The following is a 13262-nucleotide window of genomic DNA, read 5'->3' on the forward strand; positions in this document are numbered from 1 at the left end:
AACAGGTCAACAGTTGCTGACAGGCTCTGTGGCACAATAGATAGCAAACTGGACTTCTAGACTGCCAGATGAGTCCATTCAAAGGTTAACTAATGGCACTTGGCCAACAAACCCATAGGCTAGCTGGCCACCCTGAATCAGTTGTCAAAAAAACTATTTTAGGCTGTGCAGAGCCTGGCCGTTGGCCTCTTATCTTGATGCTTTAATCCTCTAAGTGCCGCTCCCTGGGAGAGTGTGTGCAGGTTGGCGCTGTGGCTTAGTTGGTTAAAGCTTGTGTCGTAAATAGGACATACTGAATTCAAATCCCAGCACTGTCTTTGCTGGTAATCAAACACCACCTAGGGTTGTATGGTTTGCTTTGCGCAATCAGGCGGTACAGAGGAGCGTCAGAGCAGCATGCGATTTCATTTGTCAACCACCCCTCGGCTGCTGTCGAAGAATTCTGACCCAAGTCAACAACGCAGCAAGGCGCCGTGGCTTAGCTGGTCAAAGCGCTTGTCTTGTAAACAGGAGATCCTGGGTTCGATTCCCAGCGGTGCCTTTTAACAGGTGGCTCTGCTCTGTGGGTTCTTTCTTGGAAAGGAAGCCCTTACAGATCCTCCACTTTTCCAACCACATACCAATTGCAGAGAGACCCACATATCTTGTCCTTCCCGCTCCCGAAATGCCTGAACTCAATTCAACGGACTGGCCCACGCCAGGAAAAAAAAGCTCCACATGTGGCGCAATGGATAGCGCATTGGACTCCTAGACTGCCAGATGAGGCCATTCAAAGGTTGTGGGTTCGAGTCCCACCAGAGTCGTTACTTTTGGCATTCTGTTAATGGCGCTTGGCCAACAAACACATATTCTCTCTTGCCACCCCTCCAGAGTTATAAAACTCTAAGTCTCACTTTCTTACTGGGTACATGCAAGTTGGTGCTGTGGCTTAGTTGGTTAAAGATGCTGCCCGGAGTCATCTCAGCAATGCAGCATGGCTCAGCTGGTCAAAGAGCTTGCCTTGCAAACACGTGATCCTTGGTTTAGGACTGCTGCAAGCCTGGAAGGAGCTACTGCATGTGTCGCAGAGTGTAGCGCATTGGACTATTAGTCTGCGGTTTGAGGCAATATTAAATTTGTGGGTTTGAGTCAAAACAGATTGGTGACTTCTGGCCTTTCGTTTATAATTAAATTGCACGCTTATGCCCTCGGGCAACAGAAAGTTGTGAAAAATCTCATAAGCTGACCAGCCCTTGGACCTTTGTCCTCACCGCTGGATGTTTTGATCAACTTACTCACCCTCGAAGTGCTCTGCTTGGTGCTGTGGCTTAGTTGGTTAAAGCGTCTGTCTCGTAAACAGAAGATCCTGGGTTCAAATCCCAGCGGTGCCTTTAGCATCCCTTGTGTGCCTCAAGCATGTGCTTTTCTGAGATCGGACTGCAAACAGGGATAGCAAAGGCAGCAGGCAATTCCATTTCCAAGTCAGATCCTGATAATGCTGATGCTCTTTTGAACAGGTCAACAGTTGCTGACAGGCTCTGTGGCACAATAGATAGCAAACTGGACTTCTAGACTGCCAGATGAGTCCATTCAAAGGTTAACTAATGGCACTTTGCCAACAAACCCATAGGCTAGCTGGCCACCCCGAATCAGTTGTCAAAAAAACTATTTTAGGCTGTGCAGAGCCTGGCTGTTGGCCTCTTATCTGGATGCTTTAATCCTCTAAGTGCCGCTCCCTGGGAGAGTGTGTGCAGGTTGGCGCTGTGGCTTAGTTGGTTAAAGCTTGTGTCGTAAATAGGACATACTGAATTCAAATCCCAGCACTGTCTTTGCTGGTAATCAAACACCACCTTGGGTTGTATGGTTTGCTTTGCGCAATCAGGCGGTACAGAGGAGCGTCAGAGCAGCATGCGATTTCATTTGTCAACCACCCCTCAGCTGGTGCCGAAGAATTCTGACCCAAGTCAACAACACAGCAAGGCGCCGTGGCTTAGCTGGTCAAAGGGCTTGTCTTGTAAACAGGAGATCCTGGGTTCGATTCCCAGCGGTGCCTTTTAACAGGTGGCTCTGCTCTGTGGGTTCTTTCTTGGAAAGGAAGCCCTTACAGATCCTCCACTTTTCCAACCACATACCAATTGCAGAGAGACCCACATATCTTGTCCTTCCCGCTCCCGAAATGCCTGAACTCAATTCAACGGACTGGCCCACGCCAGGAAAAAAAAGCTCCACATGTGGCGCAATGGATAGCGCATTGGACTCCTAGTATGCCAGATGAGGCCATTCAAAGGTTGTGGGTTCGAGTCCCACCAGAGTCGTTACTTTTGGCATTCTGTTAATGGCGCTTGGCCAACAAACACATATTCTCTCTTGCCACCCCTCCAGAGTTATAAAACTCTAAGTCTCACTTTCTTACTGGACACATGCAAGTTGGTGCTGTGGCTTAGTTGGTTAAAGCGCCTGTCTAGTAAACAGGAGATCCTGGGTTTGAATCCCAGCGGTGCCTTTGCTGGTGATCAAGTGCTACCTTGGGCTGTGAGGTTTTGCTCTCTGTAAAAAGGGGGTGCAGAGGAGTGCTAGAGCAGCATGCAATTTAATTTGTGAACCACCCCTCAGATGCTGCCGAAGAATGCTGCCCAGAGTCATCTCAACAATGCAGCATGGCTCAACTGGTCAAAGAGCTTGCCTTGCAAACAAGTGATCTTTGGTTTAGGACTGCTGCAAGCCTGGAAGGAGCTACTGCATGTGGCGCAGAGTGTAGCGCATTGGACTATTAGTCTGCGGTTTGAGGCAATATTAAATTTGTGGGTTTGAGTCAAAACAGATTGGTGACTTCTGGCCTTTCGTTTATCATTAAATTGCACGCTTATGCCCTCGGGCAACAGAAAGTTGTGAAAAATCTCATAAGCTGACCAGCCCTTGGACCTTTGTCCTCACCGCTGGATGTTTTGATCAACTTACTCACCCGCCAAGTGCTCTGCTTGGTGCCATGGCTTAGTTGGTTAAAGCGTCTGTCTCGTAAACAGGAGATCCTGGGTTTGAATCCCAGCGGTGCCTTTGCTGGTGATCAAGTGCTGCCTTGGGCTGTGAGGTTTTGCTCTCTGTAAAAAGGGGGTGCAGAGGAGTGCTAGAGCAGCATGCAATTTAATTTGCGAACCACCCCTCAGATGCTGCCCAGAGTCATCTCAGCAATGCAGCATGGCTCAGCTGGTCAAAGAGCTTGCCTTGCAAACACGTGATCCTTGGTTTAGGACTGCTGCAAGCCTGGAAGGAGCTACTGCATGTGGCGCAGAGTGTAGTGCATTGGACTATTAGTCTGCGGTTTGACGCCATATGAAGTTTGTGGGTTTGAGTCAAAACAGATTGGTGACTTCTGGCCTTTTGTTTATCATTAAATTGCACGCTTATGCCCTCGGGCAACAGAAAGTTGTGAAAAATCTCATAAGCTGACCAGCCCGTGGACCTTTGTCCTCACTGCTGGATATTTTGATAAACTTACTCACCATCTGAGTGCTCTGCTTGGTGCTGTGGCTTAGTTGGTTAAAGCGTCTGTTTCGTAAACGGGTGATCCTGGATTCAAATCCCAGTGGTGCCTTCAGTATCCCTTGTGTGCCTCAAGCATGTGCTTTTCTGAGATCAGACTGCAAACAGGGATAGCAAAGGCAGCAGGCAATTCCATTTCCAAATCAGATCCTGATAATGCTGAGGCTCTTTTGAACAGGTCAACAGTTGCTGACAGGCTCTTTGGCACAATAGATAGCAAACTGGACTTCTAGACTGCCAGATGAGGGCATTCACAGGTTAACTAATGGCACTTGGCCAACAATCCCAGAGGCTAGCTGGCCACCCCAAATCAGTTGTCAAAAAAAACATTTTGGGCTGTGCAGAGCCTGGCCGTTGGCCTCTTATCTGGATGCTTTAATCCTCTAAGTGCCGCTCCCTGGGTGAGTGTGTGCAGGTTGGCGCCGTGGCTTAGTTGGTTAAAGCTTGTGTCGTAAATAGGACATACTGAATTCAAATCCCAGCACTGTCTTTGCTGGTAATCAAACACCACCTTGGGTTGTGTGGTTTTGCTTTGCGCAATCAGGCGGTACAGAGGAGTGTCAGAGCAGCATGCGATTTCATTTGTCAACAACCCCTCAGCTGCTGCCGAAGAATTCTGACTCAAGTCAACAAAGCAAGCAAGGCGCCGTGGCTTAGCTGGTCAAAGCGCTTGTCTTGTAAACAGGAGATCCTGGGTTCGATTCCCAGCAGTGCCTTTTAACAGATGGCTCTGCTCTGTGGATTCTTTCTTGGAAAGGAAGCCCTTACAGATCCTCCACTTTTCCAACCACATACCAATTGCAGAGAGACCCACATATCTTGTCCTTCCCGCTCCCCAAATGCCTGAACTCAATTCAACGGACTGGCACAAGCCAGGAATAAAAAGCTCCAAACATGGCTCTGTGGCGCAATGGATAGCGCATTGGACTTCTAGACTGCCAGATGAGGCCATTCAAAGGTTGTGGGTTCGAGTCCCACCAGAGTTGTTGCTTTTGGCATTCTATTAATGGCGCTTGACAAACAATCACATATGCTCTCTGGCCACCCCTCCAGTTATAAAACTCTAAGTCTCACTTTCTTACTGGGTACATGCAAGTTGGTGCTGTGGCTTAGTTGGTTAAAGCGCCTGTCTAGTAAACAGGAGATCCTGGGTTTGAATGCCAGCGGTGCCTTTGCTGGTGATCAAGTGCCGCCTTGGGCTGTGAGGTTTTGCTCTCTGTAAAAAGGGGGTGCAGAGGAGTGCTAGAGCAGCATGCAATTTAATTTGTGAACCACCCCTCAGATGCTGCCGAAGAATGCTGCCCAGAGTCATCTCAACAATGCAGCATGGCTCAACTGGTCAAAGAGCTTGCCTTGCAAACAAGTGATCCTTGGTTTAGGACAGCTGCAAGCCTGGAAGGAGCTACTGCATGTGGCGCATAGTGTAGTGCATTGGACTATTAGTCTGCGGTTTGAGGCAATATTAAATTTGTGGGTTTGAGTCAAAACAGATTGGTGACTTCTGGCTTTTCGTTTATCATTAAATTGCACTCGTATGCCCTCGGGCAACAGAAAGTTGTGAAAAATCTCATAGGCTGACCAGCCCTTGGACTTTTGTCCTCACCGCTGGATGTTTTGATCAACTTACTCAGCCTCCCAGTCCTCTGCTTGGTGCCGTGGCTTAGTTGGTTAAAGCGTCTGTCTCGTTAACAGGAGATCCCGGGTTCAAATCCCAGCGGTGCCTTTAGCATCCCTCATGTCTGCCTCAAGCATGTGCTTTTCTGAGATCGGACTGCAAACAGGGATAGCAAAGGCAGCAGGCAATTCCGTTTCCAAATCAGATCCTGATAATGCTGATGCTCTTTTGAACAGGTCAACAGATGCTGACAGGCTCTGTGGCACAATAGATAGCAAACTGGACTTCTAGAATGCCAGATGAGGACATTCAAAGGTTAACTAATGGCACTTGGCCAACAATCCCAGAGGCTAGCTGGCCACCCCGAATCAGTTGTCAAAAAAATACTTTTTGGGCTGTGCAGAGCCTGGCCGTTGGCCTCTTATCTTGATGCTTTAATCCTCTAAGTGCCGCTCCCTGGGAGAGTGTGTGCTGGTTGGCGCCGTGGCTTAGTTGGTTAAAGCTTGTGTCATAAATAGGACATACTGAATTTAAATCCCAGCACTGTCTTTGCTGGTAATCAAACACCACCTTGGGTTGTGTGGTTTTGCTTTGCGCAATCAGGCGGTACAGAGGAGCATCAGAGCAGCATGCGATTTCATTTGTCCACCACCCCTCAGCTGCTGCCGAAGAACTCTGACCCAAGTCAACAATGCAGCAAGGTGCCGTGGCTTAGCTGGTCAAAGCGCTTGTCTTGTAAACAGGAGATCCTGGGTTCGATTCCCAGCGGTGCCTTTTAACAGGTGGCTCTGCTCTGTGGGTTCTTTCTTGGAAAGGAAGCCCTTACAGATCCTCCACTTTTCCAACCACATACCAATTGCAGAGAGACCCACATATCTTGCCCTTCCCGCTCCCCAAATGCCTGAACTCAATTCAACGGACTGGCACAAGCCAGGAAAAAGAAGCTCCACACCTGGCTCTGTGGCACAATGGATAGCGCATTGGACTTCTAGACTGCCAGATGAGGCCATTCAAAGGTTGTGGGTTCGAGTCCCACCAGAGTCGTTACTTTTGGCATTCTGTTAATGGCGCTCGGCCAACAAACACATATGCTCTCTGGCCACCCCTCCAGAGTTATAAAACTCTAAGTCTCACTTTCTTATTGGGTACATGCAAGTTGGTGCTGTGGCTTAGTTGGTTAAAGCGCCTGTCTAGTAAACAGGAGATCCTGGGTTCGAATCCCAGCGGTACCTTTGCTGGTGATCAAGTGCCGCCTTGGGCTGTGAGGTTTTGCTCTCTGTAAAAAGGGGGTGCAGAGGAGTGATAGAGCAGCATGCAAGCAGTTGATCCTTGGTTTAGGACTGCTGCAAGCCTGGAAGGAGCTACTGCATGTGGCGCAGAGTGTAGTGCATTGGACTATTAGTCTGCGGTTTGACGCCATATGAAGTTTGTGGGTTTGAGTCAAAACAGATTGGTGACTTCTGGCCTTTCGTTTATCATTAAATTGCACGCTTATGCCCTCGGGCAACAGAAAGTTGTGAAAATTCTCATAAGCTGACCAGCCCGTGGACCTTTGTCCTCACTGCTGGATATTTTGATAAACTTACTCACCATCAGAGTGCTCTGCTTGGTGCTGTGGCTTAGTTGGTTAAAGCGTCTGTCTCGTAAACAGGAGATTCTGGATTCAAATCTCAGCGGTGCCTTCAGTATCCCTTGTGTGCCTCAAGCATGTGCTTTTCTGAGATCGGACTGCAAATGTAGTGTATTTTCGTCTGCCATGGATCTGAGGAATCACACTGTCTCTGGGTTTTGTTTCCATAAGAAAGATTTTATTTTCAAGAGAAAATAAAACCGAGAAAGCTCTGCAGAACAGTCTGTCGAGTCTGTGTCGGTTCTCTATTTTATACAGTGCTTCTGAAGGCGTGCCCATGTTCAATACATTTCATGCAAATGGTTCTGTTTATCAACTCTTTTACCTTTTATGGCGGTCTCTCCAGCTTGCTTTTAGGATGTATAATTTATTTTAAGTGAAACGAGGAGGCCTTATCATATATTTTGTCTTATGTCAAAACAGGGTGTCCAACTTTACTATATGCTGTATTTTGGTAATGTCTGCACCAAGGAGGTCTGATCATATATTTTGTCTAATGTCCAAATAGAGTGTGCAGATGCACCATATACTATACCCCTGCACTCTCTGCACATTCCATTCTCAGGCAGGCCTCTACATACAGTCAAATGCATGATTATAACAGTAGAATAACTTCATACATAAATGGCTAGAGTCACATTGATTATGTCTGATTAGTTTACATATTGACCAATAAAAATTCCACATTCTCCCCTTTGAGACTTAAAAGTCTCACATTTGATTATTTTTATCCAGAGTGCTACTCCATAATCCAGTCATATTAGTTACACTACCTAGTGACTAAATAAGTCACATTGTATTATCACCAGTGACTAGATTATGAAATTCCACTCTGAGGGATTACTGGACCAAACATCTCTCTCCTAATTTGACAAGGAGGGAGTAAAAGATCCAGTCTCCCTAACCCCTCATTAAAGATAAATATGTAAAATCCAAGAGTAATAAACATAAAAAATGTAACATCACAAAAATAGCATAGTTGATCTTCAGTCCATATGTTTTGTGCACTGTAGAGGCCATTTTGGTTACGCTCAAAAATCAGTTTCCCATCATCTTGACATCTTCACCAGGGAGACTCTTTACGAGTCGTTGCAATGGTCTTTCCATCGTTGGCAAGGGTGGGTCATTACTACCACGCCCTTCATCCCTCACTTCATGCTATGTGAAGTTGCTGAAGCTGGTTGGTGTATTTTAAGGTTAGAGATGTGAACTCAGGTGTCACTCTGTAATCATTTTGCTGATTAATTTCAAGGCTCTCCCTCGAGATCCTAGCTGCACCCTCACTGGTTCCCTTTGATGGAGCGAAGCATTCCTTGGCCTTACTAGAACTGCTGTCACCTGTAAATGGAAAACTTCAGAGTTTTTTGTTAGTAATATCGAGCATGCTAATTTGCTCATCTTGCTAGTCGTCGTTCTTGGTGAGACCTGTGGAAATGTAATGTGGGTTGAGGGCTGTCTTGGCCCCTTTTTTAGCTTTCACAATTCCAGTGCTGTCCTTACAATGAGAAAAGGGTGAATACCCATTTTTTATAATATAACAAAGAATTTGGTTTTACTCCATTATCGGCATCCTTATTATTTTTAAATTAATTTCAATTTTATTTCCAACAATTTGCTAATTCAGTTATCTCCTTTTGTTTTATAAACTAAGTTCCATTATATTACTGGATAATTTCCTATCTTGCTCAGTAGCATAGGCCTTTTGACCTGGAAAACACTCAACCCACTTTATTTATTTTAACAGTCAGAAAGACAATATTTTATCCTTTTGACACAGAATCAGCTCCATCATGATATGCTGAAAAGGAAAGTTAGATGTGGGGTGGACAGAGCAAGCTTGCTTTGCTCTGCCTTCCCATGTTATACGCTTGGGCCCACATTCATATTTGTATACAGCTGTTTTGGCAAATTGATTGAATTGCCTCAGTGTCTCGTCAGACACTCTGTTCATGCCATACAAAACCATCATTCATACTTTTTCACACACTTTCACACCCCTTTTTGGCCAAAAACATATTTTTTCTCAAAATGTCATCTGATTGTGAAATTAATTATTTTAGCTGTGGAACGGCACATTTTGTGTAGGATAACATGAACCTTTTATGTTAGACTCTACTTAGCGTAGACCTGCTATCATTCCACATAGTTTCTAGATGTCATACAACTGGGCAATATCAGTCACCATAAAGTTTAGTTTAACACCGCTGTATAAACCTCTTTTTCTTCTTTCTTTCCTTTCTTTCTTCAAAATCTAATAGAATGATTTGTTTAGAATATTAGGCCTAGGCATTGGGCATTTGAGAGAGCCAATTATAATTTCGCAAATATCACGTGTTTGTCTAATTTAAAGTTTAGTCAAATACTTTTTTGTTATTGCTCATGAGCTACTCTGAGAACCGGATTGGAGATCTCTGCATAATTTAGGATCCATGACCATCAACATTTCCATCTTGTTATCCCCAGTGATTACAGCATATTTGATTTCTAGATTTTGGATCTTTGGAATAAGTTTTATTATTTCACTAAATCTAACCCTAGAAAGTTACCTTTAAACAAAATGGAGTGACCAATATTTCTATTTTCTCAACCATATATATATATATATATATATATATATATATATATATATATTTCCCTATTTTGCATTTAGATACCCTTTTTTATTTTTTCCCCAAAGAGCTCAGCATTGTTGTCAAGTATTCAGTTGTGCATTTTCCCCTAGTTGGTTAATGAAATAGGCCTTATTATGCCAAATCCAGCTCCGTGTTAATCTGATTGGTGAGTCAAGTACTCATTTCTGTCTGTCTGGACTGGAACCTATTGAAAAGCAGATTGAGAATGTTAGTTAAAACACTGAATTTAAAGAAGTGCTGTAAGACCAGTGAATAATAAATATTAAAATAGTTAATAAAATAATGAAATAAAATAATTAACATTTGAAGCAGTCTCTCTAGTGTTCATTGAATATGCAGCACCTGTGCACTGAAGGGATGGAAGTCCTTCTGGTGACATCATCAGCCTGGGCTGTTGCACTGGGTCGTCAGTCTGTGATGGCACTCAAAGACCTGATGTTGTGGTGTATGGTCTCTGTTGGTTCTCTGCTTCTTCTCAGTCTGGCTTCTGGTTGATTTCTGCCAGAGTTCTGTAGTTCACGATGTTCTCTTCACCCTCAGGAAAAGTCTCAGGTGAAAGATTCACCTTTTCCTGCTTTGCTTCAGTCTTTCTCCATGCTGAAGATTGCTCTCCTCTTTCAGGAGGTATAGTGTCCATCAGCCCCTCCCTCTTCTTCTCTCTGCAGCTGTGTTTGCTGCTTTGCCATTTCTCGACAGACTCCAGCTCATTGGGTCCTTTTGTCAAGGCACTGTTCCAGAAGTCATCTGAAATTTTAACACTCAGAGACTGTGTCACAAGGTGACGATCTTTAGGGGCGGAACCAAAATTCGGGAAGTTTGGTTCCGCCCGGAAGTGTTTCCGCCCGGACCGGAAAAACAGAACACCGGAACTTCCGGTAGCGCCGTAAGAAGGAAAATCAGGGAATTCGATGCACCTGTGCCTAGTTAGGGACAGCGGTTGGTGATTGGAGGATACGCTGGACAAGGCAGTACTTAAGGCCAAGTTATTTCACAGTCTGGGAAGCTCTCTTTGGTGTGTGTGAAGCACTGGGTTGTGCCCGTCTTGGTACGCTGCTGGTAGCTGTCTAACTCTCTCTCTCCCTCAGGCTGGAATTGTATGATTGTGAAGACATCGCGAACCTTAAAGGTTGAGAAGTGAACAGATTATACGGCGAACTGAGACGACGTGAAAAAGGGGATTGGAAGTGGCATTGATGTGAGTACTAAGAGCCAGTCGAAAGTGCCCTGTATATTGACCTGGCGTTGTGTAGATCTCTCCAGGAGGAGGAGGGTGGCCCTACCCCTAATATAGTGTGGTGGGAGAGCCGAAGGAATACTTATTGAAGTAGTCGCAACGACGACATCACTAGCTAGGCCGCATATTCCATCGCCAGATCCGAACCAAGCGAAGTGAAGGAAGACGGGTGTCCTTTCCGTACACTGAGTGTGGTGGGTGAGTCTTCGTGCTGTGAAAACCTATAATTTTGACGTGGTGTTGTATATTGCTGTGGGCTGCTGTGTATTGCCGTGTGTCCTGTCAGATAAACCCCCGCCTTCACGCACTTCGGCGTGGGAGGACAAGGAGATTGCTGGTCCTAGCCTAGTTCAGTACAGTATATGTTGTGAGCGTGCTTCAGATCTCCGGAGATAGCACGGCACGCTGTGTCCAGCCCAGAGGTGAAAGCCATCCAAAGCAGAGTAACTGTGTTTTGTGTCCAAGTTGATACCTGTGGAGAGGAAAGGAAAGAGAGTGAGTAACACAAGGAGAAACAGAGGAAACCTGTACTTACAGTACGCTGTGTTCAGCCCAGAGGTGAGAGCCATTCAACGCAAACTAACGGTGCTATTGTGCCCAAGTTGATACCTGTGGAGAGGAAAGGAAAGAGAGTGAGTAACACAAGGAGAAACAGAGGAAACCTGTACTTACAGTACGCTGTGTTCAGCCCAGAGGTGAGAGCCATTCAAAGCAAACTAACGGTGCTATTGTGCCCAAGTTGATATCTGTGGAGAGAAAAGGAGAGAGAGGTGAATAACACGAGGAGGAATAGAGCGAACCCTGTACTTACAGTACGCTGTGTCCAGCCCAGAGGTGAAAGCCATCCAAAGCAGAGTAACTGTGTTTTGTGTCCAAGTTGATACCTGTGGAGAGGAAAGGAAAGAGAGTGAGTAACACAAGGAGAAACAGAGGAAACCTGTACTTACAGTACGCTGTGTTCAGCCCAGAGGTGAGAGCCATTCAACGCAAACTAACGGTGCTATTGTGCCCAAGTTGATACCTGTGGAGAGGAAAGGAAAGAGAGTGAGTAACACAAGGAGAAACAGAGGAAACCTGTACTTACAGTACGCTGTGTTCAGCCCAGAGGTGAGAGCCATTCAAAGCAAACTAACGGTGCTATTGTGCCCAAGTTGATATCTGTGGAGAGAAAAGGAGAGAGAGGTGAATAACACGAGGAGGAATAGAGCGAACCCTGTACTTACAGTACGCTGTGTCCAGCCCAGAGGTGAGAGCCATTCAAAGCAAACTAACTGTGCTATTGTGCCCAAGTTGATACCTGTGGAGAGAAAAGGAGAGAGAGAGTGAATAACACGAGGAGGAATAGAGCGAACCCTGTACTTACAGTACGCTGTGTCCAGCCCAGAGGTGAGAGCCATTCAAAGCAAACTAACTGTGCTATTGTGCCCAAGTTGATACCTGTGGAGAGAAAAGGAGAGAGAGAGTGAATAACACGAGGAGGAATAGAGCGAACCCTGTACTTACAGTACGCTGTGTCCAGCCCAGAGGTGAGAGCCATTCAAAGCAAACTAACTGTGCTATTGTGCCCAAGTTGATACCTGTGGAGAGAAAAGGAGAGAGAGAGTGAATAACACGAGGAGGAATAGAGCGAACCCTGTACTTACAGTACGCTGTGTCCAGCCCAGAGGTGAGAGCCATTCAAAGCAAACTAACTGTGCTATTGTGCCCAAGTTGATACCTGTGGAGAGAAAAGGAGAGAGAGTGGGTAACACGAGGAGAGACTGAGGAAACCTGTACTTACGCCGCTGCCTGTGGAGAAAGAGAAAGCGAGTGAGCACCCAAGGAACGAACTGTGTGAACCAGTACTTACTGTGAGCTGTAATCAGCGAAGAGGTGAGAGCAAAACCAAGCTGAACTAACTGTGCCTGTGTGTCCCAGCCGCTGCCTGTGGAGAAAGAGAAAGCGAGTGAGCACCCAAGGAACGAACTGTGTGAACCAGTACTTACTGTGAGCTGTAATCAGCGAAGAGGTGAGAGCAAAACCAAGCTGAACTAACTGTGCCTGTGTGTCCCAGCCGTTGCCTGTGGAGAAAGAGAAAGAGCGTGAGCACCCAAGGAACGAACTGGGTGAATCAGTACTTACTGCGAGCTGTAATCAGCGAAGAGCCGTTGCCTGTGGAGGAAGAGAAAGAGAGTGGGCACCTCGAGAACGAACTGTGTGAACCAGTACTTACCGTGAGCTGTATTCAGCGAAGAGGAGGAAGAAGGAGGGCGCTACGGATACCTAAGACTCAGGCCGGGGCCCGAGCCCCACGCCCCGGATCCCCGTGGCCCCCTTGCTCCCTGACCTCTTCCCGGCTATAGCCCATCTGGAGGGCCGAGTCAGAGCTTAGTTTTAGTTGCCCTTTCCCTATTCCCCAAGCTATTTTTAAATATTTAAATAAAGATTGTTTTATCACTTACTTGTTCTCGTGTTGTTTGGCCATTGGGTCGGGTTTGGGGACCTCCTCGAGGTGGAAGTTGAGAAGGGGTGTGGCTTAGTTAAAGCATAGCCAGCCCCTGGGTGTGACAGATTTGGCGTAGTCGGCAGGATTTCCACCTCGAGTTGAGTAACCAAGGTCGTCCAATGACCGACAACGCGGGGCTTTCAGCC

At 46.2% G+C, this 13262-nt stretch overlaps 12 non-coding genes across 12 annotated transcripts; all 12 read left to right on the forward strand.

Annotated features, from left to right (window-relative positions):
- Nucleotides 1-467: 467 nt before the first annotated feature.
- On the forward strand, nt 468-541 carry trnat-ugu (transfer RNA threonine (anticodon UGU)). The gene has a single exon. It is a non-coding gene; the product is annotated as a tRNA-Thr (tRNA).
- A 755-nt stretch (nt 542-1296) lies between these two features.
- Nucleotides 1297-1370, forward strand: trnat-cgu (transfer RNA threonine (anticodon CGU)). Its single transcript has one exon. It is a non-coding gene; the product is annotated as a tRNA-Thr (tRNA).
- Nucleotides 1371-1958: 588 nt separating this feature from the next.
- Nucleotides 1959-2032, forward strand: trnat-ugu (transfer RNA threonine (anticodon UGU)). The gene has a single exon. It is a non-coding gene; the product is annotated as a tRNA-Thr (tRNA).
- A 376-nt stretch (nt 2033-2408) lies between these two features.
- On the forward strand, nt 2409-2482 carry trnat-agu (transfer RNA threonine (anticodon AGU)). The gene has a single exon. It is a non-coding gene; the product is annotated as a tRNA-Thr (tRNA).
- Nucleotides 2483-2959: 477 nt separating this feature from the next.
- trnat-cgu (transfer RNA threonine (anticodon CGU)) lies at nt 2960-3033 on the forward strand. Its single transcript has one exon. It is a non-coding gene; the product is annotated as a tRNA-Thr (tRNA).
- Nucleotides 3034-4161: 1128 nt separating this feature from the next.
- Nucleotides 4162-4235, forward strand: trnat-ugu (transfer RNA threonine (anticodon UGU)). Its single transcript has one exon. It is a non-coding gene; the product is annotated as a tRNA-Thr (tRNA).
- A 180-nt stretch (nt 4236-4415) lies between these two features.
- Nucleotides 4416-4505, forward strand: trnar-ucu (transfer RNA arginine (anticodon UCU)). The gene is given in 2 exon segments: nt 4416-4452; nt 4470-4505. It is a non-coding gene; the product is annotated as a tRNA-Arg (tRNA).
- Nucleotides 4506-4617: 112 nt separating this feature from the next.
- Nucleotides 4618-4691, forward strand: trnat-agu (transfer RNA threonine (anticodon AGU)). The gene has a single exon. It is a non-coding gene; the product is annotated as a tRNA-Thr (tRNA).
- A 477-nt stretch (nt 4692-5168) lies between these two features.
- trnat-cgu (transfer RNA threonine (anticodon CGU)) lies at nt 5169-5242 on the forward strand. The gene has a single exon. It is a non-coding gene; the product is annotated as a tRNA-Thr (tRNA).
- A 592-nt stretch (nt 5243-5834) lies between these two features.
- On the forward strand, nt 5835-5908 carry trnat-ugu (transfer RNA threonine (anticodon UGU)). Its single transcript has one exon. It is a non-coding gene; the product is annotated as a tRNA-Thr (tRNA).
- Nucleotides 5909-6088: 180 nt separating this feature from the next.
- On the forward strand, nt 6089-6178 carry trnar-ucu (transfer RNA arginine (anticodon UCU)). Its single transcript is given in 2 exon segments — nt 6089-6125; nt 6143-6178. It is a non-coding gene; the product is annotated as a tRNA-Arg (tRNA).
- Nucleotides 6179-6292: 114 nt separating this feature from the next.
- On the forward strand, nt 6293-6366 carry trnat-agu (transfer RNA threonine (anticodon AGU)). Its single transcript has one exon. It is a non-coding gene; the product is annotated as a tRNA-Thr (tRNA).
- The last annotated feature ends 6896 nt before the right edge of the window (nt 6367-13262 follow it).

Source organism: Carassius carassius, chromosome 28 (assembly GCF_963082965.1).
Source record: "Carassius carassius chromosome 28, fCarCar2.1, whole genome shotgun sequence".
Classification (NCBI taxonomy): Eukaryota; Metazoa; Chordata; class Actinopteri; order Cypriniformes; family Cyprinidae; genus Carassius; species Carassius carassius.